This window comes from Saccopteryx bilineata, chromosome 5 (assembly GCF_036850765.1).
Source record: "Saccopteryx bilineata isolate mSacBil1 chromosome 5, mSacBil1_pri_phased_curated, whole genome shotgun sequence".
In the NCBI taxonomy this organism is placed as follows: Eukaryota; Metazoa; Chordata; class Mammalia; order Chiroptera; family Emballonuridae; genus Saccopteryx; species Saccopteryx bilineata.
In genome coordinates this window covers 34,598,876-34,609,469 of record NC_089494.1, presented here as the reverse complement: position 1 = coordinate 34,609,469, position 10,594 = coordinate 34,598,876, and the positions used below count along the sequence as shown (strand labels likewise).

At 42.8% G+C, this 10,594-nt stretch overlaps 1 pseudogene; it reads left to right on the top strand.

Moving 5' to 3' along the window:
• The first annotated feature begins 9,338 nt into the window (after positions 1 to 9,338).
• On the top strand, positions 9,339 to 9,941 carry LOC136306451 (ephrin-A5 pseudogene; annotated as a pseudogene).
• Positions 9,942 to 10,594: the final 653 nt, after the last annotated feature.

Sequence of the window (10,594 nt, the reverse complement as noted above, 5' to 3'; positions counted from 1 at the left end):
GGGACAACACTCCAATCAACTGAGCCACCAGCCAGGGCCTTATATTCTGAAATTTAGGTCTTCATCATGGCAAACATACTTCAGTTGATAAATCTGATGGATTTCCCAAGACAGCTTTAAAAAAAGAGAGAGAGAAATTATAAATCGAGTGACTCAACCCCTAAACAAGCATTGGTTAAAACCCCACATGGTTTTTAATTAGTTGTCAATGTTTTGAAATGAGAAAATCTCAAATTATAAAAAACAAACAAGATTTCTAGCTTCTCATAAAATATGTGAAGATAATCATTCCTGCATGGCTACAGTCCTGCTTAGAGGTGAGTGGGGACTGTCCCTTGTCCCCTAAGTAAAGCGTGTCATGAGCTCTCCAGTTACACCCAGCCCGCTCCACTCGTTCACATAACCTCTCTGGGGAAAAACAGCAACGACAACAAATGAATGAGTTGGTCAGGAACTGTAATTTGAGATGCAGTGACAATAATGACTTCCTGAACTTAGGTGACAGGGGTGAGTAGCACACCTGAGTGCCACTCAGAAATTGAGGAGAATGTACTTAGATTGACCTGAAATCTTGGTGTTGACAGAAAGGAGATGAGGGAATCAATGTTTTCCCTGCTGAAGCTGTTTTCTTAGGATATTGATTTTAAGCTGTTTATTAAGAAACCAGACTCGGAGGGAGCCTTTGACCCTCCCTTTTTCTGCCCAAGAGTTACAGACAGAAACCTGCTTCAGGAAGGAGATCTGAAGATGCCACCTCAGCCTAATTTGAATTAAGTATGGAAAATAAAGGGCTTCCAACAGGGGTCTGTTGGCTAGATACCCCCTGTGACCCCTTTTCTCTGAGTTGCCCAGCAAGAACTCTCCTGCCTTGTATATTCCACTTTCCTCAACCACCTGTAAATCACCCATTCTCGCTTCTGAAATCTTAAAACTCTTTTTCCTCTTTGTCTCCTTTGTCCAAAATGGTGCCTCTGTCTTTAGAATTTTCCAACCTATGTGATTTCTCCATACACACATATTATAACTTGATTTTCTCCTGTTAATCTGTCTGTGCTAATTTAATTATTAGCCCATCCTAGAAAAACTAAAAAGATGGGAGAAAAAGTATTTAAATTATTGTAGCCCCAAAAGATAGAAGAGGAAGAGAAAAAATTGAAAGTTTAGACAACTAGCTTAAACAGTAGGTTCAGATGGAAAGCCCTTCCTCTCATCTTCACCCCGGGCATCGCTTAGCCCATGTTTTTCAACTTCTCTGTAGCAACACAACCCTGACTTCAACCAAATCTTGAATAACTAAATGAAAATAAGCAGCTCAGTGCAGACTTGCAAAGTTAGGGCAAACAATCAGAGACAGTGAGGTGGCCCGGGGTGAAAGCCCTGAGCAGATGAGAGTCCACGAGCCTCTCTGACCTTGTACTAGAAACAGGAAAACAGCAAAATAGGATTCAGTAACAGAAATGTTTAGGCTCTCAGAACAGAGATTAGGAGTCAGCATGTCCCTTGTCCTTTACTTCACCCCCTGAAAACTTTGCTGTCTGCTTCCTTGATTTATTGTACTGGTTAATAAATATCTGAGTAAGGCAGGGGTTGAGGTCTCTGTCCTTGGATCTGCTGTCCGGGACTGTTGCCTACTCATGGCCCCGCATAGCATATCACCTGATCTCCAAGTAATTCATTATTGCCACAACAGCTCTGTTTGAAAAAAAGGAAAGACTTTTCATCATCACCCTGTCCCTGAGCTCCCTATATCCAGTAGTGGGATTCAGCCAGTTTGCACCAGTTCAGCAGAACCAATACCTAATATTTTCTTGAGTTCAGCAAACTGGTTGTTAAAATGGCACTTGTAATCAGGGTTCTCTCTAAAGTGGGCGCCTGGGCAGCCACCCAATGTAAAAATCACAAATTTACATTCTTTTTTAAAATGTTCATCTGTGCAACAGTGTATACTAAGTGCCTATAGTAATGTTCATTCCGTCCATAGGTGAAAAAAATTAGATAGAACTGTGCTTGTAGCCTGACCAGGCAGTGGTGCAGTGGATAGAGCGTCAGACTGGGATGCCGAGGACCCAAGTTCGAGGCCTGGAGGTCACCAGCTTGAGCGCAGGCTCATCTGGTTTGAGCAAAACTCACCAGCTTGGACCCAAGGTCACTGGCTCGAGCAAGGGGTTACTCAGTCTGCTGAAGGCCCGCGGTCAAGGCACATATGAGAAAGCAATCAATGAACAACTAAGGTGTTGCAATGTGCAATGAAAAACTAATGATTGATGCTTCTCATCTCTCCGTTCCTGTCTGTCTGTCCCTGTCTATCCCTCTCTCTGACTCTCTCTCTCTGTAAAAAAAAAAAAAAAGAACTGTGCTTGTAATATTTACTTATTTATTTCATAAAATTCATTACACCTTTGATGAAATACTGCATTTTAATTCCCTTGTGTTTGTTACTTCAGTAGACAAACATATAACGTAAAGACAAAAGGTGCCAAGCAACCAGCAGGTGACAAGCTGTCATTTGTTTCAGCTTTGTGTTATGTCCAAAATTCCCCTGAGATATTATGAGTGTGCTGGGTTCCCTGAATCGGGAAACCAGTTGGAAGCCAGGACACAATGAACCAATAGAAATATAGATTTCAAGGGTTATCACCCATAATTTGTACTCTTTCGTTGCCTTGTTTAAATTTAGTTCCTATTGTGGTTCTATGTATGTGTTGCCATGTAACTTCCATTATTTATACTTTATATTTTTTCTGTATTTTCTTTTTTTCCCATGCTCTGTAATTATATATTCTTTTGTTCCCTTTATATTTCTCCTTTATTGTAGAAATACCTTATTTCCAAATACTGATACTGATATAGTTTATACATATTGTTTGAATCATGATATTTTTTCATGATTCAAACTATTGGCTTATCTTTTACAATTTTTCCTTTTTCTTCCAATTCTAATTATTGCCTACTCCTTATTCTGTAATTTCCTCTGGTCATTGTAGAAATATGTTATAAAACTTTGCATTCTTTATTAAATATCCTTGCTTGGTTATTGATGTGTACAGTTTTCAATAAGTTTTTGTACAATATCTTGTAATCTTCAATAAATGATATTAACATCTTTTAAATAAAGATCATTATTATAATATATTATAATAAAACATTTTGATTTGTTTTTTGCAGTAGCCCTTAAAAGGAAAGAAAAGCAACAGAGTTTGATGGATTTTTTTAATAAGAAACCAAAATCAAAATCAATTATATCAGAATTGACCATGGATGGGACAAAACAGTCATAAGCACAAATACTCCAACTTGAAGACAACAGCATGTCAATTATTGAAATAAAAATTAATAACAACTCCAAAATTGAATATAGTCTCCCCCAATGCTGGACAGTGCAATGATGTAACAATTTTAAAGACAAATATAACGGACTGGTAATTTCTAACAAAAAGTTAGGTTGCGAATATTGTTCAAAATATGACTTTCAAAAAGTGGGAAGTGTTCATGTGTCAAAAGAATGGAAATGTGTTCAGATTGAGGCATCATGGAAAAACAAAGAGGCACAACAAGCTTCTCTAAGAAAAAATAAGAGAACAGTTTCCATCAAAAGCCCATAAAAGAGAACTTAAAAAAATATGAGCAGGATTCAATAACAAAACTAATAAATACAATGAATGAAAAAATATTTAAGTACTACTTGTAGACTACTTAATACAGCTTACTGCCTGGCAAAATTATGTAAACCGTTTTTAGACATGGAAGATGAAATAGAAGTGCAAATTAAAAATGGGTTGGATATGGGAATAGAATTACATTCACACAAAGCTGCTGTGAAAGTAGCTGATTTCATTATAAAGGAAATTTTTTAAATATATGTACTAAAATTATTGAAAATATGTTTGATTATTGACAACACTTCAATAATATTTTGAAAACCAGTTATTATACTTTTCTTAAAAGGTGAGAATTCAGTTACATTACCAACAATTTTTGTTGAGCTAGTTGAACTGGAAAACAAGATGCAGAGATCATATGTTCTTCAGTTATGGAAAGTTTAAATAATGTTGGGCCTACTAAGAACTACCTAGAAAAAAGTTTATTCCAATGGTGTCACCATTATGGTTGGGAAAGGATGTAGAGTAAGCACTAGGGTAGCAATAGAATTTCGAAACATAATAATATGGCACTGTTTAAACCATCACCTCCATCTTATTTTAGATGATTCAATAAAGGGAACAAAGCAAGTATATCATTTAAAAATATCTATTGATAAGATAAATACTATTTTTCATCAATCTGATGACAACCAAATTCAACTTACCAAAATATCCAACCAAATTGGAATTGAAATTATAAAGATTATTTGAGTTTTGGGACCCAAATGGGCTGCCTGTAGTTTAAGGTCAAGAATAGCTATGCTTATCCAGCGCTACATCACTATTTTTATTCAAATAAAAAGTACTTAGGTATGGTTGCCTGTCTTGAAAGTATATATTTTATAACTGATTTGGCATTGATGATTGATATTTTAAACAACTTTTTTCTTCTTTCAAATGTGCTGCAAGCAAAAAATATAGACATAATAAAGGCTGAAAAACTCATGATAAGATCTATTAAAGCACTTCAAATGCTTGGAAAGGAAAAGGGTGCATATGAAAAAAAAAGTTGATGAATTAATTACTTCAGAAACTTTCAAAAATATAAAATCTGTAGAAAATCATCGATTTATCTGGCTTCCTCAACAAAGACTTTTAGAAAACATCGTAACAAATTCGAAAAACAGACTCATGGATTGTGAACATTTAAAAACAAGTTGTAGCAAATTTCAAGATAGGAATAAATTATAATTTCTCAATTTTTTGGAGCCAGATTACTGGACTGTTGAGTCCCATGTAGGGCTTGCCAGGTGGATCCCAGTCAGGGCACATGTGGCAGTCTGTCTCGTTATCTCCCCTCCTCTCACTTAAAAAAAAAAAAGAGAAAGATTATGATTCAATTAAGGAATGATTCAGTACCAATCATAGGGAACTGGATACAAATTTAGGAGTAAATGAAAGAAAAGAATTGATGAAAGCATGATGGAAGAGGTGTGGAATTCAAGTTCAAGCTTAAAGATAGGGAAGGTTTACTCAAGCTAGACCAAAGAACAAGAACAACACACAAGCATTGTATTAGACACTGGGAATACTATCTTTTCTGATGGGAAGACCCAGCCCTCATGAATCGTACAATCTGATAGGGAAAATGGATCTCAAACAAATAATCACGCAGATAAACTGTAAAATTGCACCTGGGACGAGTGCTGAGGAGAGGTACATGAAGTTAGAGGAGCAGCGAACGGGATGACCTGACTTTAGCGGGGGTTAGGGCAGGCTTCTCTCAGCTGAGATCACAGGGTCAGTGGCAGTAAACAGGCCAAGATGGTGGACACAGAGTGTGCCAGGTGGCCGAGATGGAAAACAGCGCTGAGGCTGGAGAGTGAGGGGAGAAGGCAGGTGGACACACAGCACCCAGGGAGGGGTGCTCTCTCTGTCCCAGAAGCAATACAGGATCCTAATGGTTTCAGTAGTTTCTCAAGGATTCTAAGTTATTTTTACTCTCTTTATCCCTCTATTTTTACTCTCTTTTTATGTAAAGATGATCTACAGCAAATGTGTTACTTTAACAACCAGAAAAATATGCATCATGTAAGAAAGAGAAAGGTGGCATTATATGCCCACTCTAGCCTTCTTTCCCATACATCTTATACTTTTCCAGGCTTACAGACTATTAATGAAGGTGTCTCCCTCTCAGGACTGGCCCTAAGTGCTGGCCTCAGCCAGCCCAACTGCAGGACATCCTGGGGGACGATACCCCAAAACACTCTGAAGAAGAAGACACAGGCGTAAATCATTGGAGAGCTGGACAACAGATCAGGAAGCTGTGGCATGTTCTCTTCCCGACATCTGGGTGTGGGTACCTTAGTAAGAGAAGATTGTATCATCCAATATTTCTGTTTCCTGCTCTATCCACCTGTGTTCACATGGCTGAATCATATAGATTGCCTAATTTCAGATACTTGTGGCATAAGCAACTTCAGTGCCAGGTTTTAATGGGGGAGAGTCATTAATGCCTTCCTGGTGCCCCCATCCATGACCCAAATCTTGTTTGAAATTGTCTGTTGCGGATCTATCTGGTCCAGAAAAGTCTATATTTAACAGCTTCCAAAGAAGTTCTTTTAACTTGTTATCTAACAAATATGATAATGGATTTTTAAAGGATAACTGACCTGGTAACAAATACGAATGACAAACAGAATTTACTCAAACTTCACGGGTAATTCCATATTAAAATAATTACAATATATAACTATAAAATATTAACTATAAAACATAGTATTCATATAAATAACTATAAACTGTAAGTAACACAGCAGAGTTATCCTTGTTAACTCTCAACTTCTCTGTTTAAGAGAATTATGGGATTGTGTCTGCAGCCCAGTCTAAATCCTCTTTTAGTACTATGGCTTTTCATTTCTACTGACCTGTTCTGGGTCCTGTAATGTTTACATTCTAGGCTGCCTAGATTAAAATGGTTGCACACACCTCTCTCTCTCTCTCTCTCTCTCTCTCTCTCTCTCTCTTTGTCTTTTGGGCTGAGTACAGTGAACTGTATTGATGGGCATGACAACAAAGGGCTCCCTAAGCTTCTCCCCTTCTTCAGGGGGTCTGGGATGGGAGCTGTGGAGGTCAGGAGATTATCAGTGTGTTTGGGGATCAATTTGGGGCAAGGACACCCCAGCAGCTGAGGACTTCTTTTCTGCTCACTGGGGCTGATGGTCCAGGAGGCTCTTACTTCTTGGAGGCCATGTGAACCAAACGATCCACCACCCCGTCGTTGTAGACAAAATCATTGCTGTATTAGGAAATGAGTTTGACAAAGTGCTCATTGCGGGCAATGCCAGCTCTGGCATCAGTGGCAGAGTGGGTGTCACAGCAGGAGTCACCCTGGTCTTCAGTGTAGCCTCAGATGCCCTTGAGGGGGCCTTCTGATGTCTGCTTCACTACCTGCATTTTTATAAAAAAAAAAATTTTTTTCTATTGATCTGAGGGGGGAGAAGAAGAGAGAGCAAGAGAGAGAAGCATCAACTCATTGTTGTGCTTAGTTGTTCCATTTAGTTGTACACTCACTCATTGCTTCTTGCATGTGTCGTGAATGAGATCTAACTGTGACCTCAGTGTGCTGACACAACGCTCTATCCACTGAACCACCCAGCTGGCACCATCAATATCTTTTGTTTGTTTGTTTGTTTTTGTTTTTGAGAGAAGGGGAGATAGATAGTGAGACAGGCTTTTGCATGTACACCCACTGGGATCCACCGGGCATCCTCTATCTGGAGACCATGCTTGAATCAACCAAGCTATTTTAGCACCTGATGCTGATGCTCAGACCAACGGAGCTATCGTCAGCATCCAGGCCAATGTTCGAACTAATTGAATCAATCGAGCCACTGGTTGCAGGAAGGGAAGAGGGAGAGAAGAGGAAGAGGGAGAGGGAGAGAAGCAGATGGTTGCTTTCCTTATGTGCCCGGACCAAGACATACATACACCAGGCCCACACTCTATCCACTGAGCAAACCGGCTACACACAGCCTACTACCTTTTTAATGTCATTGTATTTGGCAGTTTTCTTCAGCCAGCAGGTCAGATCCACAACTGACACACTGGAGATGGGGACAAAGAAAGCCAGGGAGCTTCCCATTCAACTCAGGGATGACCTTGCCCACAGCCTTGGCAGCGCCAGTGGAAGCAGAGATGATATTCTGGCAGCTCGTCAACCATCATGCCACAGCTTCCCAGAGGGGCCATCTATGGTCCTCTGGGTGGCAGTAGTGATGGCAGGGACTGTGGTCATGAGGCCCGCCACTATGCCAAAGTTGTCATGGCTGACCTTGGCCAGGGGGACCAAGCAGTTGGCTGGAGCAGGAGGCATTGCTGACAATCTTAAGGGAGTTATCATAATTGTTGTAGTTCACACCCTTCATAAACGTGGAAACATCTGCAGAAAGGGCAGAGATGGTGACACCTCTTCTCCACCCTTCAAGCAAACTCTCTCCCAAAACTGACTCTTACCCCTTTCCATTACTCTCCAGTCCTTGCAATCCCTCCGGGACTGCGCATATGGCTGCTGCTCTTGTTTGTTTCCCTGCCTCCTAGGAGTTTTAGGATTCAGTGGTGGCTTTCACCTCATGTTGCTGCTGTGTCCAGGGAGGGAAAGGGGGGCAGCTGCCAGAGGGAAAGGTTGTCTGATGTAGTCATCAGGGAGGTGCCACTGGCTCGTGCACACTTTCTCTTTTTCAGACCTCCCCGAGTCACAGGGGCACTTCTGAGACTTCAATCAGGGCTCCTGACACCGTGTCTGGGGCTCATTCTTGTTCCCAGGAGGCGATCAGACACTGACAGCCCATCCAGGAGTTGACAGATTCCTTAGGAAAGTGACAGTTTCCCCTCCCGCCGTCCCGCGGAGCTGTTGGGTTGGCGTCGTCCCGCAGGTTTGGGCATCCCAGGTCCGCCTGGCTGGCTGGCTGAGACATCGCTTTTCATTCCCTCCATTGCATCCACACCCGGTGGAGAAAAGCACGCGTGAGAAATCCCCGAGGCCAGCGTCTGCGGTGCTGTCTCCCGCCGCCGCCCCCGCAGACCGACCCCGCGGGGGACCCGGTGTGTGTGTGTGGGGGGGGACCTGCTGGAAGACCCCGAGAGCCAAACTGTGTTCTGAAGTTTACGAAGCAAGACCGCTACTCCCCAGCCCAGTGGCCGCTTAACCAGTTCCAGGATGCCGGCGAGGGTGGGTCTGCGGCTCCGGTTCCCACCCTCTCCACGCACCGACTCCACGCAACACCACGACTCCTCCGAGATGTCCGGGGGTCGCCCAGTTAGCGCCCCGAGGAGGCTCCAGGCGCGAAGCCCTCCACCCCACGGAGCCCTCCTCCGGTTTCCCACCAGCCGCCAAAGTAACTCGGGGCGGAGCGAGGCGCCCGCGCGGGCCCTGGGCGCGGAGACCTGTGCGCCCGCGGCGCCGACACGGAGCGGGGCGGGGCGGCCAGTGTGCGTCGCCCCGCGGGCGCGGCGTGGGCTCCGTGACTGTGCAGCGTGCGCCCCGCCTGCCCGACCCGCCCGCCGCCCCAGACACAGCCCCGCACCCTTTACCCCGCCCGCGCCGCCGCCGCCGCACACTCGAACGCTTCTCTCCGTCTTGTGATTTCTTTTTTCCTTCTGAACGCTCCATTGGAAGGTCCGAGTTTGAATTCAGCCCCTCCCCTCACTCCACTGTCTCGTTATTTCTCGCTCTCCTCCCGCTCCCCAGCATGCGTGATGCTCCACGTCCACGCGGAGATGTTCACGCTGAGTTTCTGAATGTGTGTGTTCAGCTGGGACTCGGGCTCCAAGGCCGCCGATCCCTACAGGGTCTACCGGAATAGCAGTGACAGGATTCCAGAGGGAGGACCACATGGACGTCTGTCTCAGTGACTCCCTGGGCGTTCTCTGCCCTCACTGTGAGGACTCGGTCCCAGATAATAAGACCAAGTGTTATGTCCTCTGCGTGGTGAACTTTGATGGCTACAGTGTCAGCGACCACACTTGCAAAGGGTTCAAGAACTGGGAATGTAACCGGTCTTACTCTGCAAATGGATTACTGAAGTATTCTGAAAAATTCCAGGTCTTCACACCCTTTTCTCTAGGACTTGAATTTAGGCAAAGCAGAGACTATTTCTACATCTCCTCTGCAATCTCAGATAATGGGAGAAGGTCCTGTCTAAAGCACAAAATCTTTGTGAGACCAACAACTAGCTGTATGAAAACATAGATGTTCATGATTGTGTTTTGGATGATAACAACAAAGTAGAAAATTCATTAGAACCAGCAGATGACACGGTACATGAATTAGCCGTGATCGTTTTCTTGCTGAAGCAATAAATGCCAACTTTAAACCAAAACAAGTTCTAGTTTTTGTTTTCATTCTTGCCTCCAGAAAGGTATAAGGTTATGAAGAGTATGATGTCTACTTTCAGCTATTCGATTTTAGTTGCTTTATTTTTATCTTGAATGAAATTCAACATCATAAAAATAGAATTTACAGTAAATATTTTATACATGCCTAGATGAAAACAATAATAGCAGATTAAACGTTGACCAGATTGATTTGAAACCTTCAGGACAGTGTATTATTATCTCATCCTTCTTCAAACTATAAAAAACCTAGCATCCTCAGAATCACAAATCACATCATTGACAGAGACTAATACACTATTGTATAGGTAAAGAGATCTCAGCCAAAAAAAATTAATTATTTCGCCAGACCAGGCGGTGGCGCAGTGGATAGAGCGTCGGACTGGGATGCGGAGGACCCAGGTTCAAGACCCCGAGGTTGCCAGCTTGAGCGTGGGCTCATCAGGTTTGAGCAAGTCTCACCAGCTTGAGCCCAAGGTCGCTGGCTCGAGCAAGGGGTTACTCAGTCTGCTGTAGCTTCCTGGTCAAGGCATATATGAGAAATCAATCAATGAACAACTAAAAAACTGCAACAAATAATTGATATTTCTCATCTCTCTCCCTTCCTGTCTGTCTCTCTC